General features: G+C 46.8%; 1 protein-coding gene across 1 annotated transcript in view; it reads left to right on the forward strand.

The window, feature by feature from the left end:
* The window catches only part of SLC4A8 (solute carrier family 4 member 8), a 91,963-nt gene extending 84,245 nt beyond the window's left edge, over positions 1–7,718 (forward strand). Inside the window, exon 26 of the transcript XR_007470020.1 lies at positions 7,586–7,718. The gene's annotated coding sequence lies outside the window, so the exon portion shown is untranslated. The remainder of the gene's footprint in view (positions 1–7,585) is intronic.
* Positions 7,719–21,035: the final 13,317 nt, after the last annotated feature.

The raw sequence follows: 21,035 nt of genomic DNA on the forward strand, positions 1-21,035 counted from the left end.
GGTTGAGCGTCCGCCTGCCGATGCAGGGGACACGGGTTCGTGCCCCAGTCCGGGAAGAGCCCACATGCCGCGGAGCGGCTGGGCCCGTGAGCCATGGCCGCTGAGCCTGCGCGTCCGGAGCCTGTGCTCCGCAATGGCAGAGGCCACAGCAGTGAGAGGCCCGTGTAACGCAAAAAAAAAAAACAAAAACAAACTTCTCTCCAGATGATCCTTACGTGCAGGCAGGGTTGAACGTCAACTGCTATTACGCTTCACCTTCAACTTGGCCTGACAGCTCGCCTGTATCTGCTTCACTTCAAACCAGCTTATTCTCACCCTCCACTGTATATGTTCTTCTCCCTTACAGCCCTTCTGCAATGTCAGTGTCTCTCTGCCTAACCTGTCACAGCCTTCCATCTCCAGATTCTTTGAGCTTCAATCCCTATGGCTCACAGCTTTCACCATCTCTGTATTTCCAGAATCAGATTCCCAAGATTGAGAATGTGATTGGTCTCTGACCATCATTTCTTAGCCACATTGTAGGTCCCTGACCAGCCTATGAATCAGGGGCCTTTGGGTCTGGGACCACCCCTGGGTCAACTGGGGGAGAATTAGGGTCAAGCAGTAAAAAATATGGCAGTTGAGGGATGTTCCTTCAGCAAGGGCTGTGGCTTGTCAGTTTCTCTTAGAAGGCGACAAGGGCCAGGGAGACAGAGTAATTGACGTGCCTAGTTATCTTAGTGATGTCCAAGGCTGATCCCTGGGTTACAGACCTGGTCACAAGTTCACCTCTTTTACCTCTTGGTTGTGTTTAATTACTGGGGCTCACAGGTACATGCTTGCAAGAAAAATGAGCAAGTATTCCACTGCTCCTTCCTTCAACCACTGCCCCCAAAGGTCGCTAGCAGAACACCCGCCCCGCACAATCTCACCTGTCTGGTGGATGTCAGCGCTCACAAGTGGAGGGCAGTGCAGAGCTTCCCTGTCACGAGGCTAAGGGGGTGTGATTGAGGCTCCCAGCAAGTGGCAGGTAAATGACAAGAAGCCAGGAACAAGCCTGCCTGCCTTCCAGTCCCGCTCTGCCCTCACAGCTGTGTGACCTGGGGCAACGCGCTTCACTTGGGCCTCAGTTTCTTCCCTGCAAAACGGGAGTAATAATACCGCCTACTTTACAGGTGTATGGCAAAGACTAAATTAATCAAGCACGTAAGGCCGGCCCCTCCCTGCGCGCCCTCTGTGCCTCCTTTAGAAGCAGGTCCACCCCTCTCCTGCCTTCCCAGTCCTCGGTCTCGCAGCTGTGTGGTGGAGTGGACGCCCTGGAGTCTAGGGGAAAGGGGTCGCGGTGTCTGTGTGGTTTATAGGTATTAACTCAGGAAGGAGGCTGCCTGGTCTCAGCCGTGCTCCCCAGCTCAGCTTCCATCTGGGGCTGTAGGGCGCCAGCCCAGTGTAAGATCATCTGTTCCTCATTCAGCCAGTGACCTTTGGGGTATACTCGCTAGGTGCAGAGGGGAGAGACGGGGTGACCAGGGGCTTCCCAAGCCCTAAAGGGTAATGGCCATTTCTCTACTCTTACCAGAGTCCCCAGAGCCCCTCGGCACTCTCAGAAATTACGAAATAAACTATCACCTGATTTCCCTAATAGGCACAGTGGGTAAAGAGAAGATGCCCAGACCTTGACTGCTCAAAGTAGTGGTAAGTTTTCTAGTAACTTTGGGCTATGTGATTCTAGCTCTAATTTTGAGTCAGAAGGGCCTCCGTGTCCTCTTTTAACAGTTCCATCATCACCCTCAAAAGCCTTCCTTGGGCACCTCATAACCTAGCATGCAGGGCTGAAGCCCTCACCAGAGGATCACTGGCAAGAGTGGCCAACATCTGTTGTGTGTGTGCCATGCCTGGCTAAATGCATCACGCGTACATGATCTGACCCTCACAATACATGGAATGGGTACCGTTCCTCCTACAGCTGAGGAAAAGGGAAGCTCACAGAGATTACAGTATTGAAGTCCACACAGCTGGTATAGCAGAGACTTGAGTGAACCCATGTTCGTGTGTGTGGAATCTGTGCCCTCAGTTGCCACTCTCTACAGGCTTCACAAGGTTTCCAACTATGGGGTCTGCGTCTAAAACACATGCCCTGATATATACAGAAAAGGACAAGGGCAGACTGAGAAAATTATTATAGAAATGTGCAATGAGAGAACATACCAGTTACATGACTTTTAAACAGCAGGCAAAGTTGAGAAAACAAACACAAATTCCAGAAAGAGTGCCTATGATATGGCAGGTATCCAATGATTTTCTCTTCCTTCCTTCCTTCCCTCCCTCCCTCCTTCTTTCCTTCCTTCCTTTTTTTCTGTCCTCTGAATGGCCAAGGGAAATGGTCACTTCTGAGCAATACTGGAAACATTTTCTCAAGAAGAGGAACTTTAGGATACATTGTTAAATGTGAAGAACTCAACGGCTGATCAGATATTTGGGGAACCTGGGTAAATCATTGTTGGTGGCCAAATTGTTGCATCATAATCCACTGCATCCCTCTCCTTACCTTGGCTCTGGGGAACTGTGGTTTCATGGTACCTGACGGTGGTCAGACCCCACAGGGACTCCTGTGTCTTCTTCAGAGGCTGCTGGAAAAACAGAGGAGGCGGAACACTTGAAGAAAATGGAGGAGAGACTCAGGAAGTCCTGGCAACTGGGTTGATCTCATCTTTGTCCTCAAAACTCATGTGTTGAGTGCCTACCAATGAAGGGGGTGGGGGAATAAAAGTTCTCAGAGGACCTACAGAGCACAGCGGTGAGGACTGTGTGTTCTGTGGGATGTAGGAGGGGATCCCTTTAGAGCCCAGGTAGTCAGGGAGGCCTCCAGAGATGATACAGGAGAGAAGGAAGGAGAGGAGGGAAAGAAGACCGTATATAGTCAGGTCCCAGAGGCAAGAATGCTCATGGAATATTTTGATGACAGTGAATTTGACTGGTTTGCCTGCGCTTAAGGGTTTTGTGTCAGAAAGCAATTGTACATGAACTTGGAGGCAGAGGAAAGAAGACCTCGAACGCCAGGTTAAGGAGGACCTTCCTATAGGTTCCAAGCCACTATCTCAAGGGAGACGTATGCTCGTTGACATTTTGGAAAAATTCATCTTGTGGCAGTGAGGAAGAAGGCTTGGAAGAGGGGAAGTAATGTGGGTGGACCAGCATGAGGTGGTGGGCTCTGGAGCAGAGGGGCCAGTGGTGATGGAGAGGAAGGGCAGATGAGGGAGAAGAATTGAAGGAAAAAAGCAGCCGGATGTGGGGACACACAGGCGGAGTGGACATCACTCCAACGCCACACGTCTGAGCAAAAGGCATAAAGAGTGAACTCGTTTGACAGAGCTCCAGAGGATGTAACTGGAACCAGCTTCTCTTCTAGGAAGGCCGATTTGGGCTCAAGGTTTGGCACTTAGGGCTAACCGAGAATGGAATCCGCTACCTCAGGAGCCAGGGCGTGCCCAGCTTGCAGGGGTGCAAGGTGGACGCCGGCCAGGAACCTGCAGGTGTGGGAGGATGGACGGGCGGGCCCATGCCTCCGTGACAGGGATAGGGAGGGTGCCGCAGACAGACAGCATCGCCCGGGAGGAGGATGAGAGATGGGAGCGTGGTGATGAAGGAGTGGGTGGGGAACAGATGTCTGAGTCGAGTGGAGGAGCAAACGGTGCAGGGAAGAGAGAGAGTGGGATGTAGTTGTCTGCTTTTGAGGCCGAGCAGGGCCTCAGCACTTCGAATCCCCACCGCTCTGGAGCAGGGTTTTTGGGTTATGTGGGTCCTGGATTATGTGGGTCTAGGTTAAAATTTGGGGTTCCATAAGGACACAAAAGGCTGCTATTACAGGACCTCCAGGGCCTCTCAGAACCCCCAGAACCGACTCATATCTGCTCATGAAAATGGTGACCTCGGTGACAACCTCATATCCAAGCTCCACGCCCGCTGCTGAGCGAGACCCTGCTGCCACTGCCGCCTCCGTCACTTCTGTGGACACGCTGTGCTGATCCAGTCTGCACTGGGCCGGCACCCTCGTGTGCTGACGGCATTGGCTCACTGGGGACCTCGAGGCAGCAGCGCCGAGCTGCTCACTCTGATCCAGGGCTGAGGAGCCTTTCCTCGCAGTGCTGAGTCACCCTCCGCCAGTGGCTTCCCAAAGCCAAATTGCCTTGGTTCCTCCAGTGGCCAAAGGGAGAGAGCATTCATTACAAGATGGCAACTGCCTGGAAGGCCCAGGTCCCACAAAGAGGCGGACTGAAGAGGTTGACCCCTACTAATTCCCTACCCTGGTCCAGTCAGCTGTGTCCAAGGTCAAGGTCACATGGGCAGCAGAGGCTGTGAATAGGGGTCGCTCCTAGAAGGAGTTATGGGTAGGATCAGCATCATTGCTCATGTAGCATCTCTAGTATAAAAAGCCACTGTAAAGACTCAGGATGTGTCAAACACTGAGCCAAGTACTTTCAATGCATGATTCACTTAACTCTCACAATTCTTTGAGGTAAGCATTGTTATTCCTTTATTACAGGTGTGGAAACTGAGGTTAAGGAAGTTAAGTGATATACGGCCCGTAGAGGGCAGAGCTAGGATTCAAACCCAAATCCTGCTGAGTCCAGAGCACATTGTTGCTCAAAACCACATCATTGTTCATTGTTCTGACCACACTGGTTCAGCTCATCCAACTTCTAGGCCTAAATGACCACTTTGAGGGCTGAGTAATTTGGTTTGGCCATATCTACACTGACTTCCTTATTTATTTATTTATTTATTTATTTGCGGTACGCGGGCCTCTCACTGTTGTGGCCTCTCCCGTTGCGGAGCACAGGCTCCGGACGCTCAGGCTCAGGGGCCATGGCTCACGGGCCCAGCCGCTCTGAGGCATGTGGGATCTTCCCGGACCAGGGCACGAACCTGTGTCCCCTGCATCGGCAGGCGGACTCTCAACCACTGTGACTTCCTTATTGATTCAACAAATAATGACGGTGCATTTACTCCAAACCAGGCACTGCCCCTAGGGCTTGGGACACAGCGGTGAACAAACTCACGGGACTTCCGGTCTAGAAGGGGCTGACACAAATGAGAACGTTACACTGGAGCGGGGAGGCTGATCTCACTAACAGGATGGGCAGTTTGGAAAACTTTGTAATGGACCCCCAGTCTCATGGTGGTCACATGGCTCTGGGAAAGGGGAAGTCAGGAGACAGGATTCTGGCCTGACTCTACCATTTACTAGCTTCAGTTTCCGTCTCTGGGCTTCAGTTTCTTCGTCAGTATACATGAGAGGTCATGTTTAGATGGGTTTTTAAAAAATTTTTTATTGAAATATAGTTGATTTACAATTTCGTGTTAGTTTCAGGTGTACAGCAAAGTGACTCAGTTATACACACACACATATACACATATATTCTTTTTTAGATTCTTTTCCATTATAGGTTATTACAAGATATTGAGTACAGTTCCCTGTGCTCTACAGTAGGTCCTTGTTGGTTATCAATTATATGTATAGAAGTGTATATACTTTAATCTCAAACTCCTAATTTATCCCTCCTCCTCTTCCACCTTTGGTAACCATAAGTTTGTTTTCTATGTCTGTAAGTCTATTTCTCTCTTTATTTTTTTAAATTTTATTTATTTTTGGCTGCACTGGGTCTTTGTTGCTGCTCGCAGGCTTTCTGTAGTTGCAGCAAGCAGGGGCTACTCTTTGTTGTGGAGCATGGGCTCTAGTCACGCAGGTTTCAGTAGTTGCAACACGTGGGCTCAGTAGTTGTGGCACGCGGGCCTTAGAGGGCACAGGCTTCAGTAGTTGCAGCGTGTGGGCTCAGTAGTTGCGATGTGTGGGCTCTAGGGCACACGGGCTTCAGTAGTTGTGGCATGCGGGCTTCAGTAGTTGTGGCTCACAGGCTCTAGAGCGCAGGCTCAGTAGTTGTGGTGCACGGGCTTAGTTGCTCCGCGGCATGTGGGATCTTCCTGGACCAGGGCTCGAACCCGTGTCCCCTGCATTGGCAGGTGGATTCTTAACCACTGCGCCACCAGGGAAGTCCCTGTGAGTCTATTTCTGTTTTGTAAATAAGTTAATTTGTATCATTTTTTTAGATTCTCCATATAAATGATATCATATGATCTTTGTTTGACTTACTTTGCTTAGTATGATAATCTCTAGGTCCATCCATGTTGCTGCAAATGGCATTATTTTATTCTTTTCTATTGCTGAGCAATATTGCTGAGCAATATTCCGTTGTATATATATATGTACCACATCTTCCTTATCCAATGTCCGTCGATGGACATTTAGGCTGTTTCCACGTCTTGGCTATTATAAATAGTGCTGCTGTGAACACTGGGGTGCGTGTATCTTTTTGAATTATAGTTTTCTCCGGTTTCATGCCCAGGAGTGTGATCACTGGAAAATATGATTAGATGGTTTCTTAACTCTCCTCCAAGTTTGATGTCCCTGGAGTCTATAATGAGGGCAGGAATTGCTTGGCAGGATCAACTCTGTGGTGAGCCAGGAGCCACAGAGGTGGGACAAGCCCAGAAGACGGGCCAGGTGCACTTCAAGAGAAATAGGAACTTCAAGAAATATTTTAAAATGTAGAACATCTGTGCCCAGATTCTGGGGGGCTTCTTCATTTTCAGGGGAAAAGCCTCCCACGAATGCCACCAGCTTATCAGGGAGCAACTTCCTCCTTCCCTGTTGAGATTCGCATCATGGAGGCCAGAGATTTTCTGTGCAGTACTGAGCATGCTCAGTGAATAGGGAAAAGCTCTTCTGTTCTTCCTCTACCCAAACCCACAATACTTCTGACACCAGATGCATGGGTTTTCCATACCAGGCAGTTCTGACACTGACTGCCTCACGTTAGCACAGACCCCACAGGTTAAGGGCTCAGTCCCGCAAGACTGTCCTGCCTTCCCGGCTTCAGATGTCAGTCACAAGTAGTGGGTCCCCAGGTTATCCACAGCCTCTGTCCGAGTTGGCTACAAACTTCCCACGATCCCTTCCTTGGATTTGATAATTTGCTAGAGTGGCTCATAGAACCCAGGAAGATAGTTTACTTACTGTCGCCGATTTATCTCAAAGGATACAGGATACAGGTGAACAGCCATATGAAGAGATACATAGGGTGAGGCCTTGAAGGGTCTCCAAGACAGGAGTTTCCGTCCCCGTGGAGTTGAGGTATCATCACACGAATGTGTCCACGAACCCTGAAGCCCTGCGAACCCTGTACTTTTGGGGTTTTTATGGAGGCTTCATCACTTAGGAATATCAATTATTGACGCAACTTCCAGTCCCCCTCCCCTTTCCAGAGAATGGGGGTGGGGGGGGGACTGGTAGTTCCACACTTCTAATCATGACTTGGTCTTTCTAGTGATCAGCCCCCATCCAGGAGCCCACCCAGGGTGGCCTCATTAGAACAAAAGAGCTCCCATCATCCAGGGAATTTCAAGGGATTTAGGAGCTCTGTGTCAGATGCTCCTGTAACTCAGGAAATTATAAGGGTTTTAAGAGCTCTGTGCCAGGAACTGGGAGCAGAGACCAATCTACACTTTTTCTTCTATTTTTTCACACTCAGAATTTCCCTTTCTGCTTTAGCCACACAGGTCAGGAGCAAAGGCAAGGCCTGGGACTTCAGCCACTAGCGAGCCTTCTCCCTGCTTGCCAGGCCCAAACTCCACTCCCCATCTGACTTTTCTTTCATCTCTGCATCCCAGCTCTGCCACTCACTAGCTGTGCGACTCTGGGTAAGACACGCCTCTACTTTGGGTATCAGTTTCCTTCTCCGTAAAGAGAGGATGTTGAATTTCAATGAGTTTAAGATCACTTCCATCCTCATCATTTTATGATACATTTGAAATTACTCTGCTACAATACAATGTACATATTATGTGTTTAATGTTTATTCTGTAGTGCATAAATATCATACAAGTGATGGTCACAGAGAGAATGTTTAATTCTCCATGTTTAATCCGCAAGCATTTACCGTGTATGAGGAGAGCTGATGCTGAACTGAGAGATACAGAACTGATGTAGAGTAACAGAATCTGAGGTGCTGGCGTTGATGTGGGACTTGGGCACATCAGGGAGGATGGAGGGCAGGGACAGCAAGTAATGACATGGAGATCTGCTTGCCTGGCTCCCTTGTTCTTGGGGCCCAGCAGCCATTGGGCCCCAGCATTAGACTGGAAGTCTACACCTTCCTCATTCCTACTAGTTCTAGGTTGAGTTTCCAAGGTCTTTCTTTCCTGGTAGAGCCCTTCCAGGGCACCACCCAGATGGCCACCAGACTCTGAAAACTACTGCAGCCCAAATTGCACAGCTGTGTCTGCCCTGCCCCTTGGATTGAAATGCCTTGAAATGCCTGGTGTGGATAAGTTTGCCAAACCGCCTTTGGACTTAGTTTGGCTGATCTCACTCGGGGAGGAGAAGGGAGACAGGGCTGCCTCTTCTGTCCTGGGGTTTCCTAGGGTCACTCTGTGTATTTATGCACAGGTCGCCCTGAAAGGTGCCCAGGTCAAAGGGAAAACGGGAGCTGGAACCCAGCTCTCACTCCACTCACCATGCTGTGTGCCCCGACATGGCTGCATTTGGGTGGGGGAAGGAGGACCTTTTTCAAATTTGCACAAAGGCGCCCTAAGGGCTAATCATGGTGGCTCTGCGTTTCCCAAGCTCCTGCAATTTCATCTGTTACCGCCTTGGTCCATCACCCTTCCCACATGTCTTAGAGCTCCTCACCTCTTTCTCGTCCACTGAAATGTGACTCTGGGACCTTCAGATCTGCCCTTGGGTGTTTCTTGTTGAACTCCTGTTTCCATCCTCATTACTGCCCTAGCTCGCTTCTCAGACTTCAGACTGATTCTATCTCCACTTCATTGATTAGAGCCTGAGAACCAAAGTATCTGGGGAAAGCTGAGCTTCAGGGAAAGTAGAGTGCCAGGAGCAATAGCAGGAAAGTTCAAGAATAAACGGGAGTATGTTCCTATGAGAAAGAGGGTTTCTAAGGATCTAAGGAAAGGGACCGGTTAGCGGGAGGCCAAGGAGGACATGAGTCTGGGATGGGAGGGCTAAGCTGATGGGCATATGAGAGTAAGAAAGCACTGGATCCAGAAGGGGCTCCAGGGGCAGAGCTAGTGGTGTCTGCTACCCTTCCCGGGACACGCAGCCTGCATCAGGAGCATGGCAGGAGCTGCAGACAGGGGCATGGGGTGGCAGTGGGTACTGCCCACAGTAGCACAGAGCATGGGGTGGTAGTGGGTACTGCCCACAGTAGCTGCCATGTAAGTATTTGATAAATACATATGGACACAGCGTTGATATTCTCTGGCTGCCCTTCATCTCAGAAGGCAGCCTTGCTTCAAGCAAATCTCTGGCCTCAGACAAGCCACTGGAGGACCCCCCAGATCTGCAGCAGCAGGTTCAAAGGGCAGAGCTGACCATATGGTAGGAGTTTTCTCACCCATATATTTGTTATCTTTATTCCATGGTCCCTTTTCCCTGCCTACCTTTGAGATAGATTATCTCAGAAGAATCAGGAGATAAATCATGGTTTTACATGCCAAAGTCCAAAAACTGGCCTGTAACTAGACTAGACTCTAAACTTCTGGAAGACGGAGACGAGGTCTGTTGTGCTCATTTTTGCATTCCCAGTGAAACACTGCATCTAGCACATGGTAGATGCTTGGTAACTCTTTGTTAAATGAACGTATAGCCCACCTCTGAGGCAGAGTTGGTATCAATTTCAGGCAAAGCTAAAGGTGTAAATATGGAGCCCACACTTGGGTCAGAATAACTCCAAAACTCACATAGAGAGGACTCACCCTTTTTCGTAAGTCTAGGAAGCTGTCCAGACAGTTCAGGGTGTGCTGAGACCAGCATGAGAGACTTGGCCAAAAGGTTGGACTTTCCATCCCATCTTTGCTCAGCCTGCCCTCTGCTGGAGTGACTTGTGAACAGCGGCTAGTCCAGAGGGACAGAGCCAAAAGCAGGAGGCCTCCAGAATCCCATTCAAATCCTACTCATCCTTCAGAGTCCAACTTAAATGTCACCTCCTCCAGGAAGCCTCCCCACATTCTTGCAGCTGGAAGCAAGTCCTTTTATTATGTGCTCTCACAGCCCTTCATTTACACTTCCCTAAATGGTGCTGTCTACCTTATGTCACGATTATGTAGTACATGCGTTATCTCCCTAACTGATTTGTGAGATCCCAGGAGAAAAGGATTTCCTTGATTTTTTTCTTTTTTGGAAATTTACTCCTGAAAGATTTTGCACCTGCCCAGAAATGTCTCCTAAAAATAAACCCTAAATTTACATCATTAAAAGAAGTCCTTTGAATTCAGATGTATCTTCAAAAAGACCCAATGAAAATGTAACTATGAAAAGATGTCATCATGTTGCCTGGACTGTGAGTTATTAACCACTCAGGGCATTAGCACGTCAGCAGTGCCCAGAGCTCAGAGCCATAGTGTTATGGGAAAAGTTTTTAGGTGGCAAAGAAAGATGATAAAAGGAAGAAGGTTAAAGAGTAAAGGAGGAGAGACTTCCTTCGTGTTCCGGTGGTTAAGACTTCGTGCTCCCAGCGCAGGGGGCACAGGTTTGATCCGTGTTCGGGGAACTAAGATTCCGTATACCGCATGGTGTGGCCAAAAAGCAAAAAAAAGAATAAAAGGAATAAAGGAGGAGAGCTTGAGCACGGGACAATTCTGAAGACAGTTGGCTGTGGAGGTTGGGGAGAGGTTGGGGTATTGGAGAGGGCAGAAGGGGACTCAGGACTCCCTTACCCTGAGCCAGAGGTTCCAGAGGAAAAGTGTGGGACACATATCAAAGGAGCCATTGCATCTTGTAGGATCCAAAGAGAAATTATTGGCTCCAAATACAAAAAGAAACCAGTAAAACAAAATTAACATATACTTAATTAAATGTCAATAAAATATAACGTCAAATTCATTAATTATTCAGTTTAGCATTTATAAATATTCATTCCATTTGAATAGAATTTGTGGGTTAGATTTTCTCATTCATAAGAATTCCCAAGGAGAGACAATGACTCCTGACAAATCGTAGCCAATTGCAAATTAAATATTACTCATAGCCAAATAATTTCTAAAGTAAAATTATAAAACTCCATTCAAATTTTCAGGGCAAAATTATATTTAATGTAGGATGTGAGTGCATTTTAATATATTTGATAAAATAAAAGTAGGAGTCCCTGGGGCTTACAAAGTTTTTAAAATGGCCCTGAGTATCAAAGATCAACTTCATCCCCTTCAATTTCACTCTCTATGACGTCACACCTTCCACAAACAGACAAGCTGCTTCGTTCTCCAAAACAAAACTTGCATGGACCTTCTTGTCCACCTGCAAGGGCCAATCTTTTAGAATTGACTGATTGATGAAGTGTTTGGAATAAATAACTGAAATTTTTTCCTGTTCCCAAGGGATGCTCCAGAGGGAACCATGGTTATTCATTCCTTATGTGTATTTTCCCAGTATCTTCTGCATTTACAAGCAAAAACTGGAGACATGCTTTCCAACTTTCCCCTTTACATAGCTATTAAGATACTGTGCAGATCACTCACACTGCCATGTTCCTGATCCTTTCTACTTAACAATCGAATCCCCTTTTTAAAACTCATAAGTATGAGGAAACTACTAGTAACCCTCCCAGCAAAATGGTCAGAAGGGGAAGAAACGTACAGCCCTTTAGGAGGTAGAAGCAGTTTGTATCTAGTCAGAAGACACTGAGCTACAGAATGTAGTTAAAGAGAACTCCTAAGTCATTTTTTGCAGGGACAATTTGGACATCCGCAGAGAATGCCAAAGTCAGAGGCTATGGAATGAGTGAGCCCTGTAGAAGCCTGATGGCCAAGAGTGACATTTTTTTTTTTAATTGCAAGAAAAACAGTGATAGAGAAGGCCAATGCATCGTCTTTCTCCTCATCCTTTCTTTCCTCTCTTATTCTTGCTGGAAATAAAAAAAGATGGCCAAGAAGCCTGGAGGCATAGGCAGATGGAAACAGAGAGGGGCCAGCTTGTCAATAAAAGTTGAGTGCATGCTGGGAGCAGAAGGAGAGGCATGGGTTGCAAGGCCTGGTCACAGCAGGGCTGCAGAGAACTCAACACCAATTCAAGAGACCAGAGAAGGGCTGGAGTCCATAGCTAAGGGGGGACAGGAAGAAAATCCAAGGTTTAGTCAAGCCGTGCTTTCTCTCCTTGCATTTAGAAGTCTAGTGAAGTCAACAAAGTGATGTTTACTTAGTGGCTGCTGTGTACCAGGAAGGAGGACACAGGCATGAGCAAAACAGATCAAGTCCACGTTTCATGGGGCTGTCAGGGAGAGACACACACGCAAATAGATAGCAAATACATGGGACATAATATCAGGTTGTAATCAGCGCTACAAAGACATAGAAGGCAGGGTAACAGGACAGAGAGTGACAGGATTACGGAGGAAGTGTGACTTTAGACAGGATAGTCAGGAAATGACTTTCTGGGGCTGAGGTGGTGTTTGGGCAGAGACTCGTTCAAAGCGAAGGTCTGAGCTATTTCAGTATCTGTATAATGGGTGTTCCAGGTATGAGCGATGGCACTTTGGCAATGTGCTGGGCTGGCTGGGAGATGAGGTTGGGGAGCTGGTCACGTGGGCAGAGCCCCAGGGAGAGGCTCACTAGTGGGGTGAGAGCAGCATGTTAAAATATCAAAATGGAGTAGAAAACATCAGAATGCACTGCGGGTGGTACAGTAATATATATGTGTACACAACATAAACAGAATTTCTTTTTTATAGATTTATTTTATTTATTTTTGGCTGTGTTGGGTCTTTGTTGCTGCACGTGGGCTTTTCTCTAGTTGCAGCGAGTCGGGGCTACTCTTCATTGTGGTGCGTGGGCTTCTCATTGCGGTGGCCTCTTGCTGTGGAGCACGGGCTCTAGGCACACGGGCTTCAGTAGTTGTGGCTCGCGGGCTCTAGGGCGCAGGCTCAGTAGTTGTGGCTCATGGGCTGTGTTGCTCCACGGCATGTGGGATCTTCCTGGACCAGGGCTCGAAGCCGTGTCCCCTGCATCGGCAGGCGTATTCTCAACCACTGCGCCACCAGGGAAGCCCCAAACAGAATTTCTTACACTAGATGTCCCAGTTGGAAAAGTCTGAAAGCCACTGATGTGAAGGTACTCAATCTGGACCTGGATCATCTTTACACACACACACACACACACACGTATTCACGCATTGTAGTAACATATACAATACCCATATATATGCAAATAGTAATATACATATATAGTAATAGACTTTTTATCTTTAAATAATTTTAGATTTTATAGAAAAGTCGTGAAGACAAAATACAGAGAGTTCCCACATACGCCCACCCGGTTTCCCCTGTTAGCATCTTATATTACCATAGTGCTTTGTTAAAACTAAGAAAACAACATTGGCATATTATTCTTAACTAAGCTCTAGACTCTATTTGGATTTCAGTCGTTTTTACAGTTTTTAGTTCCAGGATCCAACCCAGGACACTGCCTTTCACGTAGTCACTGTGTCTCCTTAGCCGTCTCTGGTCTCTGATAGTTTCTGTCTTTCCTTGTTTATCACGATCTTGACGATTTTGAGGAGTATTGGTATAAGATATTTTGTAGAATGTCCCTCAACCTACGAACCCTCCAGAGGTGGGTTTTTATCTTGTGTTTCTCTCATGATTAGAGTGGAGTTATGAGTTTTTAGGAAGAACCCTGAAGAGGTGGAGGACCTCCTATCACATCCTGTTGGGGGGTAGAAGCTATTGACCTGACATCACTGGTGATGTTCACCTTGATCACTTGGTTAAGGTAGTGCTTGCCAGGCTTCTCCACTGTAAAGTGACTCTTTTCCCCCTTTCCATTCTGTGTTCATTAAGTTCAGCCCACAGGAGGCGAGAATTAAGCTCCACCTACTAAGGGTGGAGTGTCTACTTGTATTATTTGCAATTCTTCTGTAAGGAAGATTTGTCTTTTGTCCCCTATCCATATACTGAATCATTAATTTATACCAAGATGTCATGCGTACTCTATACTTTGGGCTGTAATCCACTGCCACGCTATTTATTTTGTCGCTCAGATTGTCCCAGCTTTAGCCGTTGGGTGCTCTTTCAAGCTGGTTCCTGTGTCTGACATCCTTTTGTGTTTTGAGTGCTTCCTTGCTTTCTGGCACCACAAGTTGCTGATCTCTATATTTTTAAAGTCCTGCTGCTCTGAGTGTATCACTTTGTTGTTGTTTTTTTCCTTGCAAAAATTTGCATATTTATACTGTTGTATTAGACATGAACTGGAAGGGGGGAGTGGGTGGAGACTCTTGCCGTTCCCCAGTATCTATTCTCCCCTTCTTCCAAAATTACAAAGTTACCAGGTGAGCCTGGTTTTCCTAGCCTTTTGGCAGCCAGGTGTGTCTCTTGACTGAGTTCTGGCCGATGATTTGTAAGTGGAGGTGATGCAAGCCACTCCCCAGTTCTTGCCCTTACGAAGACGGAGCTTGAACAAGCTCCCTGGGTCCCTGTCCTCCCTCCTGCTGACTGACAGATGGTGAGATCCACAGCTGTCGTTTCCCATTAACTGCAGCAGCAAGAGCCCAGACCCCGTGTCGGGAAATGGTTTTCCAGCAGCTGAACTGATGGCGTCCCCCAACCTGTTCTCTACCCCCGGCAGAGTCTTCATCACACCACACCGGCAGGACCAACAGACAACCACCAGCCAGCGGACCTCACACTGAAACGGCACGGCTGAGCAGCCTGCTAAAATCAGGGCTCAGGCCAATGTGCTCAGGGAGAGAGGAGATACGTGAGCCGCCTGGCCACAGCCCACCTGCCCCCCAACAAAAGGTCTGAGGCCCAACTCCTCACTGGCAGCAGGTAGTAAGTTGCTTTGGTTAGTTGCAAAAAAGGAGATGCGGTTCCGATTTCACGTTTCTCTCCTCTCTCTCCCCCTCTTCCCTGATCCCTTTTAATGGTAACAAATCCTCATGATCAGAAACCATGAAATACTGGAGAGATAAAAAGAGCTAAGTGATCTTCTGAATCCCCGGGTAAGGATCAAGGGAAACTAACAATTAATGAGTTCTTATGACATGCCAAACAGTATGTCACACAGATTATATTATTCTTCAGAGCAACACTGAAGGCGAAATATTTTCTCTCTCACTGTTAAAAGGGAGATGGTGGTCAGAAAAGTTAAGTGACTTTCCCGAGGTTGCATAGCAGGAAATCAGCAGAACTGGGATTGAACACAAGGCTGCCTGTCCCCAGTTCTTTCCCCTACCTTGTCATCTCTGTGTCTCCAGGGCTGTTCAGGGCCTGCTATATAGTTTGTACTTTTCTGCTTGGCCCTGTTCTTTTGGGGGGTGGGGTGGTATTTGTTGGACCCCAGCTTAAGAACCCTATCATTAGGACAACTTGGCTCCCTTTCCTCTTGGGCAGTTGTGATGGACTCTCTCCCACTCCGACAGCGGACTTTCTCTCGTGTCGTGTGTCCATTCTGCAACACTGAAGCCCGTCTGGGTTCTTCCTATATCATCTCATGCAGGAAGGCGTGCCTGGAACCGAGGGAGGGGCAGTAGACAGAGTCTCTGAACTGTCTAGCAATATAGAACCAATGCAGGTGTTCTGCGAAAGCATGCAGAACGCTTGCGGTGTTGGTTTTCGCCTGATGATGGCTGCTAACGTCATCTGAGTAGCCTGGGGCTGAATTGCATGAGCTTTGGAGCCAGATATCCTGGGTTCATCTCCAAATCTTGCTATTATGCCAGTTTGTTCTGTAACAAACTACCTGGAAACGTAGTGGCAGCTATTTTATGTCACATGATTTTGTGGGTCAGGAATCCAGACGGGGCTTGGCAGGACAGTTCTTTGGCCCACATGGCATAACTGGGGTCATTTGGTGGTCTTCAGCTGGCAACTGAAGACCAGCTGAAGGTCAGAAGTGTCCAAGATGGTTTCATTCACATATCTGGTGCATCGTGGTGTTAGCTGGAGGGCTTGGCTCAGCTGGGCCCCTGTCTCTTTCCGTGTGGTCTCAGGGCCTCTCCACGTGGTCTCTCCAGCAGGGGTGTCAGATGTTTTACATGCCAGCTAGCGCTCCAAGAGAGCAAGCTGCCAGTCCTCTTAAAGGCTGGGTCTAGAATTCACAAAGCCCCCTTTCTGCTGTCAAAGCAATCTGAGGCCAGCCCAGATCTAAGAGAAGGGAGAGAGATCTCGCTCTCTGTGGGAGGAATGTCAAACAGTCTGGGGCCACGTTTCACCCATCACTGCTCCTCACAACTGTGTCCCTGGGCAAGTTTCTCAACTTCCTTGAGCCTCAGTTTCCTCATCTGGAACAGTGGAGATAATAACACAAATCTCACAAAACTGTTGTTCTGAGGATTAAATTAGAGAGTGGATGTGAAGTGCTTAAGACATTGCCACAATGTGTAATGCACTCAATAAATGGGAGCCCCTCTAGTGCCATGGCTAAGTTTACAGGCTCTGGAGTCAGACTGTCTGGGATTCATTTCTGCCACTTGGCAACTGTGTGACCCTGAGCTCGTTACCTAACTTCTTTTGCCTCCATCGTGTCCTCTGTAGCCACCCCATAGAATTGTGTTACTGGGACTGGGATCATACATGTAAGCACTGGCTCACAGAAAACACCCACATGTTTTTTGGGTGGTGGGAGTGCGTTCCCTGAATCGGAGGAAGCACGTCCTTGTCCTGGGCTTCAGTGACGAGATGCGTCTTTAGGTTAACACCTTGGGCAGTCTTAAGGAAACTGAGCTCAAAGCGGAGGTGCCACTGACCCTTCTGGTCATAACCGTGAGCCAGGTATCAGGTAAAATGGGGTGGATGCCGCCTTGCAGAGTTACTGATGATCCCACCATAAACCAGTGCGCAAAAGAGTCAATGTTGGCTGTTGCCTCTGGGCTGCAAGAAACACATCCACCCCAGACAAGGTAAAGCAAATCGCTTCCGCCTCCTGGAAAACATCAGAAGGAAATTGCAGAACAGTAGCAGAGTGAAGGAGCAAAACTGTCAGAGGCTTTCATTAAGGATGGGTGCAGGGTTGTGCCATCCAGCTAGCACTTGGGGATTTTGCAGAGCCCAGGGAGTGACTGGTGGCATGGAGGCTCTGGAAAGTGCCGAATGCACGGGCAGTTGGGTAATCCCCATATCACAGAGGCCCAAGGTATCAATAGAAGGGGGTGGCATCATCAAATCTCAGAGTTGGGAGAAATCCCAGAGGTCCCACCAGATGCATGAATAGCTCCTACCTTCTAGGACAGTGGTCACATCAACATCTGCTTGTGCAGCCCAGTGGAGAGTAGTTCACTATCTCTTTGGTAGTTCATCTTGTTTATGTACGTCTCTGATTGCTAGTTCTCTCTTAAATTAAGAAAAATCTGCTTATAGTTCTAGCTCTGGTTCTGGTTCTGCTCTGTGGTAGCACACAAACAAGCCTCCTAACACATACTAGTTTTCTAGACATTTGAAATCAGTTCCCATCCCCTCCGAGCCTTCTCATCACCAGGACAAACAGCTCTAGCTCCTTCTAGTGTGTCTCGGTGATCTGAACTCTCCACCACCCTCAGGATTCTTCTCTTGACCTTCTCTTTCTAGAAATAAAACAAAATCACCCAGGTACCCCACAACCAGAAAAACAAAAACAACTTTTAATTCGCTTGTGTTCCTTATCCACTCTTTAGCTCTGTGCTGACACTCTCTTATATAGTTGGTATCATAGCATTTGGGGGATGCTACTGTCTTCACATCATGTGGTGGATTAAAATGGCCACAAATTCTTTGCTACTCTTTCCACCAAGAGTTGGAGCCTATTTCTCCACCCCTTGAATCTGGGCTGGCCTTTTGATTTGCTTTGGCCAGAACATAGCAGAGGTGATGTCTCAAGAGACCTAGCAGCTCCCACTTCGGTCCTCTTGGGATTCTGGCCTGAGACCACCGTGTGAGAAGAAGTCCAGGATATGAGAGCCGGTGGAAAGAGAGGCCCATTTCTTTCAAACATTCCAGCCATCGCACCCGAGGCCCCAGACACACAAGTGAGGCCATTTTGTTGCATCAAGCCCAGGATGCAGCTGCATGAATGGGGCCAGGAGAGACGAACGTAAGAATTGCACTTTCAACCCACAGAATGGTAAAGGAATAAATTGTTCATGTTTTAAGCTACTAAATTTTGAGGGGTTTATTATGCAGCAGTAGAAAACTGATATTTTTACAGCAGAAATCATTCACTGACTGCTTTTACTCTACACTCACCCACAAGGGTTTTTCCCCTTGCAATAGTGAAATATTTATCTACCGACCTTCTCCCCTTAGGTGTCCTCAGCTTAGGGCCTCCTGCCCTGTGGGGAGAGAGTCCAGCTATCTTGTTTTGCCAATCAGCTGCATCACTAAGAACACATGCCCAGCATGGGAATGAGCTGCTCAAGCCAGGAAACTAGACCCCTATTTTAAGTGACAGTTGTCATAGAAAAACAGAATGTCTGAAACTGACATCAGGAATAGGGTGTTATTCAGCGGCTGGTATCTTATTGCCTGATACTGGGAGGAAGTTACAAGCCAAAGGAAAACACAATAGCATATGGAAGAGGCCAAGTGGTAGACTCTCTGTGGAGTCAAGAGAGGAACAAAATACTAACTTCCATTGCCAAGAAGTTCCTTTTTCTTCCTTTCTTTCTTTCTTTTTTCAATATCTTTTTTTGGGTCTTTGGATTTCCAGGTAGCAAGACCTTAACAGAACTATAGAAATCAATTCATTTCAACAAACAATTCTGAGCATCTATTAAGTGCCACACCCTGCGGATGGGGAGGCAATGAAAAACAACACAGTGTCTGCCCTCAAGGAGGTCAGTTCAGAGTGGTTCAAATCCAGAAGACTTCATCGCAAGTAGCAAGGCTTGTAAATATGTCAAGATATCTGCTGTAGCTGTGATGCTTTGGCTCTGGAATCAGCAATTTCTCTACAAAGCCTTGGTTCACAAATAAGATATACTATTGGCCAATAAGCGCATAAAAACGTTGCTCGAGAGCATTAATCATCAGGAAATTTATATTAAAACCACAATGATATACGATTACACTCACTAGAATGGCTAAAATTAAAAGAATGACAATAAAATCATTGAAAAAGATGTGGATGACTAAAAAGCTCATACTGTTGAGCTCTGGAACAACTTTGGGGAAAAATTGGCAATTTTTAAATAAACTTGTAAAGTTTTGTATTTACCATGTGACGTAGGAATTTTACTCCCACGTATTAACCTAAGAGAAATGAAAATCTAAGTCCACACAAAGACTTGTACGTGAATGTTCATAGCCACTTTATTCATAATAGTAAAATAATTGGAAACAAGGCAGATGTCCATTATCAGATGATTGGATCAAGAAATTGTGGTATTTCCATACAATGGACTACTGCTCTGCAATAAATAGAAATGAACTGTGATACACGAGACCACACAGACTAATCTCAAAAACATTATGTTGTTGGGCTTCCCTGGTGGCGCAGTGGTTGAGAATCTGCCTGCCAATGCAGGAGACACGGGTTCGAGCCCTGGTCTGGGAAGATCCCACATGCCGCGGAGCAACTGGGCCCGTGAGCCACAATTACTGAGCCTGTGCGTCTGGAGCCTGTGCTCTGCAACAAGAGAGGCCGCGATAGTGAGAGGCCCGTGCACCGCGATGAAGAGTGGCCCCCGCTTGCCACAACTAGAGAAAGCCCTCGCACGGAAACGAAGACCCAACACAGCCATAAATAAATAAATAAAGCAAAACTGTCAAAAAAAACCACAAAAAAACATTATGTTGAGTCAAAGGAGCCAGGCACAAAAGAATATATACTATATGATTTCGTTTGTATGGAATTCTAAAGAAGATGAATGCATGGTAATAGAAAGCAGATGACTGGTTGCTTGAAGCTGGTGTTGGGTTGCAGAGCTTAACTGGGAAGGAACAACATAAGAAAACCTTGGGGGTAATAGAAATGTTCCATGTGTTGGGTAATAGAAATGTTCCATATGCTGGGCAATAGAAATGTTTCATATGTTGGATGTGAGCAGGGGCGTGGTTGCAAGGGTATATGCATTCATCAAAACTCATCAAATTGTACACTTTAAGTGGACTCATTTTATTGTATGTAAATTTCGTTTCAATAAAGCTGATGAAAAAACTTTACAAAACGTATATTCAGAGAAGTGCTACTATTTCTACCCCTTCTACTCAGCGTTCTGCTGGAGCCAGCTTGCACTTGCTTGCAAGAGCCAATTCTGTGCATCTCTGCAGGCAGCTTGAAATTGACCACATTGGGAGTATTTACACCAAGGAAAGTGGCAAATTTACAAACCAAGGCTTTTGCAGGGTTTTGTTTTATTTTTTCCAGACAATTGGTTTACCTGCCTATCGCTGCCTCTACCTGACCTATCCTCCACTTGTAGATAAACCATCTCACTGGTTTCTAGTTTATTCTGCCTGTATCTTTTTGGAAAAATCAGCGGATATGTGTTTGTTTTCTTATTTCCTCTTTTTTCTTACACAAAAGTAGCATTCTGTATATGCTTTTTTGCATTTTGCTTTTTTTCGCTTAAAAATAAATCCTGGAACTCACTCCAATTCAGTTCACTGAGATTATCTCCATTGTTTTTTCAGCTGCATAGTACTCCATTGTTTGACTGTACTGTAGTTTATTCAACCAATTTACTGCTTTGGGGCATTTAAGTGGTTTCCAGTATTCTGCAGTTACAAGTTACCCATAATGCTATCATAGATAACCCTGTGCCTGTGTAGTTTTGTGTTGTTGGAGGTGTCTTTTGAACTTAAATTCTTAGAAATGGGATTGCTGGCCCAAAAGGCACATGTTACATATTACCAACTTCCTCTCCATTGGGCTGTACTAGTTTGTATTATTACCAGCAATGTATGAGAGTGTCTGTATCATTACCACCTTGCCAACCACGTATGTTGTTAAGCTTTTGAGTTTTTGCCAATATGATGAGTAAGGAATGGTATCTCAGTGTAGTTTCGATTTGTATGTCTCTT

This window comes from Orcinus orca, chromosome 11 (assembly GCF_937001465.1).
Source record: "Orcinus orca chromosome 11, mOrcOrc1.1, whole genome shotgun sequence".
NCBI classification, from domain to species: domain Eukaryota; kingdom Metazoa; phylum Chordata; class Mammalia; order Artiodactyla; family Delphinidae; genus Orcinus; species Orcinus orca.